Genomic DNA, 12,404 nt, shown 5'->3' with positions numbered 1-12,404 from the left:
TAAAAATGTGGACCATTGACATGAACAAGCGTCTGCCATCTATCTGGTGCATGCTTTGTCATATGTGTTGTCTACGTTACCCTAAATCTTGGAAGTCAACATTATGGATTTTGCTACATGTATGAGTAACACATGTCCTCTCTCCTTACCACAATGACTTGCATCTAAGGTTTGGACACATAGACGTCACATTCATACAAGCATATGTGCAATAATGCATCATGTGATACACACACACTTGGTCAACAAATACATTAGTTGCCACAGCACACACGTTGAGCTAAAGGCATTTAGGTAGTGTACATATGTGCGTCACATTGCTATCCTCTCCTGATGCCAAACATGCCCAATTTGTGCAACACATATCTGTAGGCTACATAGATGGCCATCTAGTGTGTCAGCCAACCGTAAAAATACTGTGAAGGAAGTAGCGGATCATGGTCCGCTGCAGTATGATGTCACACATGTGAACATACACTATCAACACCATAGTGGGTGCCATGAGCCTATCTCTGATGTGTCCCAAAGGTAACATAACATAAAAACAGAAAAAAAGCCCAAAACCAGTTCATGCACTGAAATTTTGACGTTGCTAGCGTTATGCGTCATTTTTTGTACACCAATACTGTATTTGCGTAATTTTTGTTTACGCACAGGAGTGAACATTAGGCCGCAGCCAGATAATTGTACAGGCCATTTACTATTATTTGGATGCGGGCTAATTTTCACTCCTGTGCATAAAAAAATGATGCACAAACTGTATGCGTGAAAGAATTATGACACATAACGCGAAAAAGGGCGGACATTTTATACAGGAAGTGATGTAATGGGATATCCTGTTTACAGATCATGTACAGTGGGTGTACTCTCACTTTCACTTTGAAGTCTATGATTCTTCTAGACTGTGTGGCTGTGTAGAGAGTGGTGTCCTTAGATTTTGTGCTTTTGTGTACTGTGTGATGTCTCTATTGTCAATTTGTGAAATAAATATTGTTGGTGTATACTGTCCTAGTGTGTTTTGTGTACATTTTTCCATTTATCTAGTGTTTTTGTTGTTTGTGGGAGTCTGTTATGGGTAGTGGTAGTTTGGGGATAGTTGGGCTCTTTTAGTGGTTAAGTTTACTTTTCTTCTGTATTTCTACCCCTACTTTCCCCCTTTTCCCCTTTCTATTTCTTTAACCCTTATTCCCTTTCACATTTCTACAATGTCTGGTAGGCCACGTCTTGGCAGGATTGGTGAAGAGGAGTTTGGGGCTTCATATGGCTTGTATGCCATTTCTTGCCACTGATGATCGAGGCAGGCGCAGGGTGATACAGGTGTATCACACAGAGGCAGCCAGAATCCGGTGGGGAAAGGTGCTGCATCACCTGCAGCGTGTGTATGCCAGCCAGAGGAGTGACCACCAGCTGAAGCACCGGTGGGTTGACCTCATCACCAGGGAGCAGGATCTCTTGGACCACCTGGGAATCGTGAGTGGTGGCCCTGTTGGTGAGTCCTAATCATGTAAATGTGCACGATTAAATGCTCTGTAGTGACATCAGATGATTTGTACTATGTCTGCCAGCTAAGTTGCTTACTGTGTGTAATGCTGGGGAAACATGCTGGGATAATTGATGCACTATGGGAAGGATCACAATTGCTAGCTGTCAGGTAGCACGTGCTCAGCAAACTTACAGGATACTTTTCCATGAAGTAAATTGGTGCTGCCTTTGTGTCAGACAACCACACAAAATAGGAGCCAATTGTCATGACCACACAAACTTGCCAAGTCAAATCAAAGAAGTGCATGAGAAAAGCAAAGAGATATCCTCAGTGGAGACTGCAAAGCCCAAACTGGAAAGAGGTTTGCAGAGTAATCTTGCGCTTATTTCAAAGGAAGAATCAAGAAGAGAAGATCCAAGATGGCCGCTGTGAGTCCTGAAGGTTAGTTACAGTTCTAGTCTTGCAATCGGTTGGTTGCTAGGTTACGAGCTCTCCAGCTGGAAGCCTTGCACTTCAACTGAGGTCTGAAATGAATCAGCTGTGTGGAGAGAGAGCGCGCTTCAGAACAGAAACTCCTGTGAGGTAAAATTACATTTGAAGATTATATTACAGAAAACTGATAAATATTGTCAAGGTTTATTCGAAGAGCTTGATAGGAGACCGTTCCTGTGGAAGTCGGCAAGGCTACAGAGTTAATGTATGAATTAACCTTATGTTTACAAGGTTCTTGTTTAAGATATTAAAGTCAAAGAAAAAACGAACTTTAAAAGAGCAAGTATCTACAAATGTCAAGGTTATAAACGAAGGCCAAGTTTAAAGGAGAAACGAACTGTTAACAAATAAGCATTTACAAATTCAATGGTAATAAACCAAAATAGAGTCTAAAAGAGAAACAAACTTAAATAAACAAGCATTTACAACTACAAGTATCGACAGATGTCGAAGTAAGGAAGGAGAAACTAACTGTAATAAACAAGCATTTACAAATACAAGTTATCAACAAGTGTCGAAGTAAGAAAGGAGAAACGAACTTTAACAAACAAGCATTTACAAATACAAGTATTGACAGAAGTCACAATAAGACAGGATAAATTAAATAACATCAGCTGATTTGAAGAACGCATTATCACCAACTATATATATATATATATATATATATATAGCAACATAAAACCAATCTCTATCAAAGGTTGAGAAGTTCTTCCAGAATCAGTAATAAGCATTTTTTTAAGAAGAGCTATCATTTATAGAGAGAAGCAAGGCTACAGAGAACTCAGGGTGAGTGAAGAAATAATAGAATTAAAGAGAATTAAGTGTTGAGAGTAGAAAGTGAAAAACTGATGTTGTATGTCCCTAGTAATTGCGACTGTGACTCTTGCAGGTGCTGTATCCAATCTTAGATGTGAAGAGGCAGACTGAGTACTGGCGTTCATCATCTCTGTGGCAGTCTCTCTACCATCCCATTCCCCTTTCCCCCTCCGGGGTACTCAGCACGAAGGATTAATATTCGTTGTGAGTAGCTCGGGTCGGGACTGAGGAGTTATCTTCTGCTTCTGAGGAAATCGAATTGAAGTATCCTGACACCAATCACGTCCATATAGGGCACTTTTGCCAGAGAAGTAAAGATGTACCAACATATTGGCTAACTTTGTTGACGCAATAGCTAGACTGACTTTAGAATCACAATAAGATGCAGAAAATGAGTGCTGGCTTCACATCAATTGATTATAGCAAAGTGGCTCAGACATGTGTCTCATGTGAGTCTGGTGAGTGTGGAAGGAAAGCGTTCACGGAAGTACTATGAATTTTAGGGATTATTTTGGCCCTTTATCTTTTTGGATACAAGTCAGATCTGGATTTGGAAACATTGTGAAAAGGTGTAAGGTGCCCTCAGCGAACATCTTAGAATGTATGTTGGACTTAGTTGTGCCACATTCCAATTAGGGATGGCAGTCCAAAGGTATGCACATGGGTTCACATCTCCATGGTTGGTGCAAATCACCATAGCTGGGCCACATCAAATTAAGAAACTGTAACAACATGAGGGCTTACAAAAGTCCCTGTCCCTCTGTACAATGTACCTATGTGTAATAAATGTGTCATGGCCACATAGTCTGTTTGACTAGTAATGCAGTCCTCAAGTAACCAGGCTTTGGATGTCTCTCCTGGATGCATTTGATGAGACGATTACACTCCATATTTTTTCTGGTCACCAATGACGGGGCATGTTTGCCACCACATGATAGTTAGGGCCACTGCATGTGTGCAGATATGTTTGTAACTGTCACAGGAGACCCATGCTATGTACAAGTTGGCCGTGATATATCAGAAGCAGTATTATCATGTCTGAATGTCTGCCATTTCCTTATTCAACCTACCCATTGTATATGTTTATGAAACTGTTGGTCTGTGCACAGATTTTGAGCACATTTCTTCCTTCCATGCCTTACAGGTGGACCGGCACCCTACACTTGGGGAGAGGTGGCTACATTTGAGGAACCAGACCACTCCAGTAAGTGTTGATATGTCTGTTATGTGTTGTGTTTGCTGGTTATGGATTTGTGTGTGTTGAACGCATAGCAAGGTGTGATGCGTTGACCAATCATTTGACTTGTTCCATGAGTGGGATTTCAGTTTCTCAAATGCTTTGAGTTGCCCAATGCGTATCCTATGGTATTATCTAGGGATTGTAGGCCATTCCTGTAGGCACCACAGTGAGTACTGGTGTGAGTCATGTAGATGACACTTGTATCAACAAGAGTCGCACTGGAAGCCAGCTCAGATTTAGTCAGCCTGTCAGACCCACATTCTCCAAGATTGGTACAGCAAATTGCTTTCCAATAGACTTCTGCTTCCCTATTTACCAAGGTACTTATTAAACTGTAGGTAGAACCTCCTAGCAGCATGTACTTCCACATGTAGTGCTACAAGTATGTGGAACTTGAGTGCAATGGCCTAGGTGTGCATGCTAATCATGATCATGGGTGTTCTTGCAACTCTGGCCCTCATTCGGACCTTGGCGGGCGGCGGAGGCCGCCCGCCAAAGTCCCGCCGTCAAAATACCGTACCGCGGTCGCAAGACCGCGGCGGGTATTTTGACTTTTCCCCTGGGCTGGCGGGCGGCCGCCGAAAGGCCGCCCGCCAGCCCAGGGGAAAACGACCTTCCCACCATGAAGCCGGCTCGTAATCGAGCCGGCGGAGTGGGAAGGTGCGACGGGTGCTACTGCACCCGTCGCGTATTTCACTGTCTGCTATGCAGACAGTGAAATACTAGCGGGGCCCTCTTACGGGGGGCCCTGCAGTGCCCATGCCATTGGCATGGGCACTGCAGGGGCCCCCAGGGGCCCCGCGACACCCCCTACCGCCATCCTGTTCGCTGCGCCGCCATGGGGGATTCAAGTGGGCAACGGAAAACCGGCGGGAGACCGCCGGCTTTCCATTTCTGACCGCGGCCAAAGCGCCGCGGTCAGAATGCCCAAGGGACCACCGCCGGCCTGTCGGCGGTGCTCCCGCCCCCGTTGGCCCTGGCGGTGCAACACCGCCAGGGTCATAATGAGGGCCTCTGTGTCTGATGTAAGTCATGCCTTACTGGAAGTATATGATGTGTACCAAGCTCTGCGTTTCCTGACATGTGTGGCCCTATGATTGGTCTAGGGTTTGCAGACTCCTAATTGTTGATAGACCTTACCTGTGGTGTGTGTGTAGAGCCAAACACGTGTGGAGTTTTCAAAACACTCCTCGGTTTCTATGTTGTTTGAAATTGATAGTTGTTTATCCAACCCCCCCCCTCAAACACAGGCATGGGTTTGTGAATAGGCTACCTAGGACTGATGCTACCAGTATGTTACACATATATGTGAAAAAGTGACTGTTTGGTTGGAAGCTAGTATACACACTCAGGTTTGGCACATGGGTACTATACTGGCAATTCCAGTTACAGCTTGCAGACCATGTGGCTTTAGTTTTGCATTCCGTACACTGACATTTGTAGCCCAGGTCTTGGCGGAGGATATGCAGCATGATTGTTAGCTGATAACTGGCAGAACTCAGATGGCAAGTCAAAGCCAGTTGTTACCCGTCTTGTAGGTTATGGATGTGCTATGTGTGATGTGACCTTTGTAGGCTGGCCTGCCATGTACTTCCTCAGGGACATTCAATGATCTCTTTTGTGATATGAGCTGTTACAAGTACAGTAGATGTATTGTCTGATTGACTTCTTGTGCCATTTCACACAATGCAGTTCCTAATGTAGATTATTTGCATTTGGCTTCAAAGCTGCAAACATGACTCCAGACCAGGTCCGTGAGTTCCAGCGGTGGGCCATGAGATATGAGCACATCCTGCTGGAGGAGTCGGGGTTCATGAGGATGGCCCGTCGATATCGCCATGAACGGGCCTCCGGGGCATGGAGGGCCTTCCCACAGGGTGGCCTTACTTTGCCCACCACAGCCACCACGAGGACAACCACCACTTCAAGCCAGGTGGCCCCACCCACAGCTGGGACTGTTGTGCCTACATCTGCCGGACTTCCAGGCCCCAGCATTGCTACAGGTGCAGGACAGCCCACTGGCCTTGGCTCCACACACACACATACCTCCTCCACCGGTACCCAGACTGCCCCAGCTCCATCTGTTGACCCTGCAGCCTTTCACAACATGGAACAGAAGATGGACCGTGTGTTGCGCAAGTTAAGCCATCTGAGCCGGGATGTGCACCACATTAACCGGCGTGTGAAGTCGATCAAGAGGACCCTCCGCAGGGCCAACCTCTAGACTGTTTTTGATATGGACATGATTCTCTCCCCTCCCTCCTCTTTCCTTGTTCTTATACTTAGTGGGCTTAGGGGGCTTAGTGTTAGGTTAGTATAGGCTGTTAGTTTAGTTAGTCTTAGTGGGTGGGGGGTCCTGATTGTTTCTATTTTTTACTTATTACATGAGTGGGTGGGTGGGTGTTTGGCTATGTTGGGGTTCTTGTGTGTTTTAAAATAAAAAAATAAAAAATATATTTAAAAAAACTTTACAAAAAAATATATATTTGTTTAGTATAGTATAATATGTGTTTAGGTTAGTATGTGTTGTCCTCCATGTGTCCCGTTTCATAAGGGGGGTGGGGATGGATGTTTAGAACGTTTCGTTACATGTGATGAGTAAGTGTAGCTTAGGTTAGTTAGGGGCAGTTGTGGGTAATGAGTAGTCAGGGTAGATTAGGGTAGGTAAGACTTTTCCCTCAGTTTCCTCTTCTGTGATTAGCATTTAATAAATATTTGGTTAACCCTTAACAGTATGTGTTTAATTGGTACTTGATCATGGGCTTGGAATCAGTGTACCTGAATGTTGTTCTATTACATTTGTGTCCTATGCTACAAACAAATCCCAACTGAGCTGTAAGATTGGCAGCTGCCCCAGAGCTACCTTGCAAAGTTTCCACCCTTCGTTGCAACCACCAATCACAGATAATATGGATCACAATGTGTTTCTGTTGATAAGTGTGTTTTCTACGTCACAAACAGTGCTTCCAGACTTGGTATTGGGGGAACAGTTTTAGGTCTGACTGCAGTGTGATGATCAAGGACACCCTTATAAGATGAGTTCTTGTAGGCACTCTAGTATTCTTGTCTTCATGACTCACATACGTCATTTGTGACAAAGTTCAGCATGATTACCTATTTGTATGTAAACTCAGACAGCTTCATTCATGCAGTTTTTGTAGTGTTAGCTTAGATTTGTGTGCAATGTTATGTGTGTTAGTATTGCATGGTGACAACATTTTGCTGCCACTATTTGATGACTTAGATATCCCTTGAGGAAGCGTTATTCTGTCCAACACAGCATGATGGTGTATGGTTTCTCACTACATCAGATATGTCCCTCAGGATGGGAAGAGTATGATGCAATCATGGCCACTGTGCAGATTTATCTGACTACATAATTTCAGGACAGTTGTATTGACAAGCTACGTAATTTGAAAGGAGTCACATTTCAGTTATCTACTGCACAGTTGATATGTCACATTACCCAGAGACAGATTTGTTGTGTAAGTGCTATTTATTGAAAAGTGCTGTAGTGCTATCTGTACATTGTCCATGATTGTGAGTCCATTAGAGTGACATCTTACATTGTGATCCTACACAAGGGGTTACGGAAATGCTTTTGACATGCTGGGGTAATGTTTCAGACAGTGCAGAGGGACAGGATTTGCCAATGAGTAGGACAGAGACAATCACTGGGCAGGCTGACAAGATATACAGTGGTAAGCAGAACAGTCACTAAGTAGAGTTGTTGCAAGACTGGCATGTTACAAAGAGCTGGACCTTGGTAATAATTGGCCATGTGGCAGGGACTAGTGCTTCCGGGTACTTTTCCGTGTGAAGGTGATCTGTTCTATGTCTTCTTCTTCTGATGTGTGTGTTGCCTCCTCTGTCCTTGGTGGTGGTGGTTGTGAAGGGGCAACACACACCTCAGTGTTAGAAGACGTGGAGTCAGACATCCTGGTCGCTGCTACCTGTGAAGGTCTTAAGGGCAGTACTGCAGCAAGGAGGATCTGCTGGTTCTTGAGAATAGTAGCCACATCACAATGGTAGGCAGCCAGGTCGTCCCTGAGGGGTTCAATGTTGCATTCGTGCACGTGTTGACAGGATTGCTGTTGTAGGTGTTGGGTCAACTGTATTACAGCTGTGCTGATTTCCTTCTGGGTTTTTTGCTGTTCCTGCAAGATAGATGTTAGGACTTGCATAGCTGCTGCCTGATCTGCAGATGACATCATGCACGAACGCACCCCCTCTAGGCTGGCTGACATAGTTTGCATCCCCACCGCACCTCCTTGGCCAGCTCCCGCTGTACCCCAACTACAGTTCTCTCAAATCTGGTGCCTGTGTCGCCTGAGTCCTCAGCTGTATTGGAGCAGGCAGGTCTTACAATTGGGGTGGTGGGGGGATCCTCTGCAATGTGCTCCTCCTTGTGACTGAGGGTGGGGTCTGGAGGGTTTCAAGGACCTTTTGGATAGTCTCATGGGGAATGTTTATCTGCTCGTCATCCATGTCAACAGGGTAATCTGGGACAGGCATATCCACAGGAAATCCATCTTCCTCTGCAATGAAACAGGGTACAATTAGTGTGTCTGTGTTGTGGCATGAGTGATGTGACATGCCTGCCTTGTGATGAATTCACATTGTGATCTTGTTTCGTGTTTATTGCTCCAGTCTTTCAGATGGGCATTCTCCCAGGCCTATGGCCCACCTGCATGTTACATGTATGTTATATAGTTATTAGACTTGTCGGCATCATCTCTTCTAGTTGTTGGTTTTGGCCAAATAGTGATTTGCCACCTTCTTGTCCTACTCAACCCTCCGTCTACATCTATTTTCATGGTGAGACCTTTCACTGGCTGTGGGTGTTCCTGGACCTGCCCCAGTCTCTGATCTTTCACATCCACTTAAATGTATTTGACATGTAGCATATCCTATGCACAGCAATGTTATGACACAATATGGATGTTGGCATTAGTACTGTGTACAGCTGATGTTGGGAATGTGTGGTACATTGGATTGCCCTGATAATCGTAGCAGTGTCCTATTTCCTCCTCTGACTGCGCAGGTGTATTTCAGTGACCAATTACATGTGTCCTCCCCCTCAATGCTGCTGTCTGAGCAGTATGACATTTGGGATGTTACATTGTGACCCAGGCACAGGATGGACCCTGACATATGCAGCATGGGTTTGTCCATAGTCCTGTGTAGACAATGGCTGATGTTTGCAACAACTATGGGCATTGACATTTGACAGTACTGGGGCCCTTTTCTTTTTTCAGGGGATTGTTGAAGTTGTCATCCTCAACGCTCTAATTTAGGTGTGTATGATCCATGGCAGGTTACTGCCATTGGCTACTGGAGCTGCACACAGAGCGGAGGTGGTAGTGGCAACTGTTGTCGCAGTTACATTCCAGTTGTCGGTATGGCTAGAGGTTGTTAAGAGGGCCCTAGTTAATGTGGGGGGTACGGTGGCTGACGTGTGCCGGGATGTCAGTTTGACATTGTGCCCTTCCCTCCTGACGTGGCTTTCCCTTTGCTCCATCGTTGGTATGGCAGCATGCCCCCATGGGACTGTTGTTGGTGTAGTGTAATGGTGTGCCCCAGCTTCTGTCTGTGCAGGCCATGCCCCCATGCCGTGCCCCTTTACCCATGCCACTCCATGTATATGATGACTTTCATGCAATGTGTAGTAGGTATTCCCCCCCGGTTGCAGTTGACATTAGTGCATTTCAATTCCCCATGCGACTTACCCTGCATGAGTGTTGTCTCCTGATAGTCTGCGCTGTCCTGTCCTTGAATCCCTGTAACGATCTCCTCAGGAATTACAGCTGCGACCATCTCCTCCATGTGGTCCAGGGCCTCCTGGTGTGCTGGACTCCCACCTCCAGTCTGCATTGCTGCCTTCCTGTTCCTGGCCATCTTTTCCTTGGTCCTGCGCTTGCAGTCATGTCACAGGCTCTGTCAGCTTATTATAACTGAGACACAAACACATAGTAAAGCAAAGTGATGCAAACTCAAGAAAGTTTCAAAATTCAATCCACAATTATACTATTTAAGAATGTGGAGCCCTCACTCACCATTGGTGTCTCTCCTCATTTAGAACATGTATTGTACTTGTCCGCCAGGGTCAAGTGAGAAAGGAACTCTTATATTGAACCTTGTTTAAGTTCATGCGAAGAAGGATTTTTCAGCAGTATGAGTGGGATCCAATGATTGAGGATAAAATTACCTATAGGTCAGCCTAACATACCTTTATTCAACTTATATACCCGCTTTTGTACCGGCGTACGACCGCTCCGGCTCCACTTTCAGATACGGTTTCTTGGTTTAAGGCTTATCAGGGCCTTCCCCATTCTACGTGGTCACCACTGGGACCCCTAGCACCCGATGCTCTGGAGACACTACCACAAATAGAACTCATTTTTGTAAGATTTATACCTACCTGCCTTACCACAGGCTCACCAACATTTTCTAGCTGGCCGGACGGCCTAGCCTTGATGAAGTCACCTGAGTGATGAAACAGGTGTTGGCTGTATTTTGAAGAACGCACCATTTGGGAGCAAACTGTGCCTACAATTAAAGACTCTCTCCAACGAACTTGGGACCTTCACATTTTCTTTCTTTAATTTCAACGTTCTACCAGGGATACAAATCCTTGCTACTTGATTGGACTATATATTTGTGTGCTGTGGTCGCATTGTGCATACCTTTATTCAATTTGCCCTGGCAAAGATTTAATGAATAATAAATGCACATGAAAAAATATGAATCCCTACATCAACTGGTCAACGTGTTATGGCCATTACAAGCAGGCCATGACAGGTCTTTAGCCTTCTTCAGGACATAAGGGGTCTTAATATACGACCATAGCCACTGTGAATTAATACACATGTATATGCAGTGCAGGGTAAGGGAGTGAAGTAAGAAATTATAGTAGAAGGATTACTCGCTGTTAGACCTTTCCCACTGCGAACTATATGTAAAGTGATAATCATATTAGTCAATATACTTCTAATGTTCTACAGTAAAGAATTTAATCATAAAGGTAAAATGGCACACGTTCATCTTTATTTCACTAAAAGTGTATGGTATATGGTCTTCCCATTAAAAACATCTTCGCATTACAAAAAAATATGCACCATTGTGATTCCCTGCAAGCCACATACAGCTTGAGGGGAAAAAAAACATATGTGGATGGATAGAAAACTATACACGTCTTACCCAATCATATAAATGGTCTAACCTCATGGGAGGAAGGCAGTAATGATACACCCTACAGTCAAACATTTTAGATGAACACAAATAAATGATTCATAATTGGATTCACACCAAAAACAGACACCTCTTCAAATCTGCCTATCTTTGTTGTGGTAGTCTCACTAGTCACCTTCTATATCAGAAAATTGAAAATATGTGTGGAAGTATCACATAGAAAAAGGTTTAACATAATAAAGTGAAAGATACAGATAATGGGGGTGATTCTGACCTCAGCGGTAAAATGCCCTTACCGCCGGTCATAAAACCGCCATAACACCGCCGCGGCCGCGGTCAACCGCCACGGTCATTCTGACCCACAACGGCCAAACCTCCAAAAATCCGTCCTCCACTGCAGCCCGCCACATCGGCGGGCAGCGATAAACTGGAGATGACCAAACCTCCACCGTCACGCCAACAGAAATACGCCCATGCCATTACGACCCACGAATCCACACGGCAGTCATTCAAACGCGGTATTCCATTGGCGCTACACACCGCCGCGGTCAGAATACACACACATCACCAAAACACAGCCACATTGGACAATTTGAAATACACACACCTGATACACATACACACACCACTCCCACACAATCAACCAACTATAAAACACACACCCACATCACCCACAAACCCCTGCGACCCTAATTACTGAGAGAAGGAGAGAGAGACACAGCAGACAATCCATAGCAAGACACACTGAGGCACACTACACCATCACACACACCACATAGTAGCACAAAGGACCACACACCAACATACTCATCATCACATACACCACCCCACACCTCACCCACACCACCCCATGGCACCCCAAAGGCACCCACGCTTTTCGGACCAAGAACTCCGGGTCATGGTGGAAGAAATCCTAAGAGTGGAACCCCAGCTCTTCGGCTCGCAGGTGCAGCACACCAGTATAGCCAGGAAGGCGGAGCTATGGCAGCGGATCGTGGACAGGGTCAACGCGGTGGGACAGCATCCCAGGAATAGGGAGGACATCCGCAAAAGATGGAACGACCTACGGGGGAAGGTCCGATCGATGGTCTCCAGGCACAACATCGCGGTCCAGAAGACTGGCGGCGGACCCCCACCCACCCCTCCCGAATTTACATCGTGGGAGCAAGAGGTCTTGAACAT

Source organism: Pleurodeles waltl, chromosome 1_1, assembly GCF_031143425.1.
Source record: "Pleurodeles waltl isolate 20211129_DDA chromosome 1_1, aPleWal1.hap1.20221129, whole genome shotgun sequence".
Taxonomy (NCBI): Eukaryota; Metazoa; Chordata; class Amphibia; order Caudata; family Salamandridae; genus Pleurodeles; species Pleurodeles waltl.
This window is presented reverse-complemented; position numbering follows the sequence as displayed.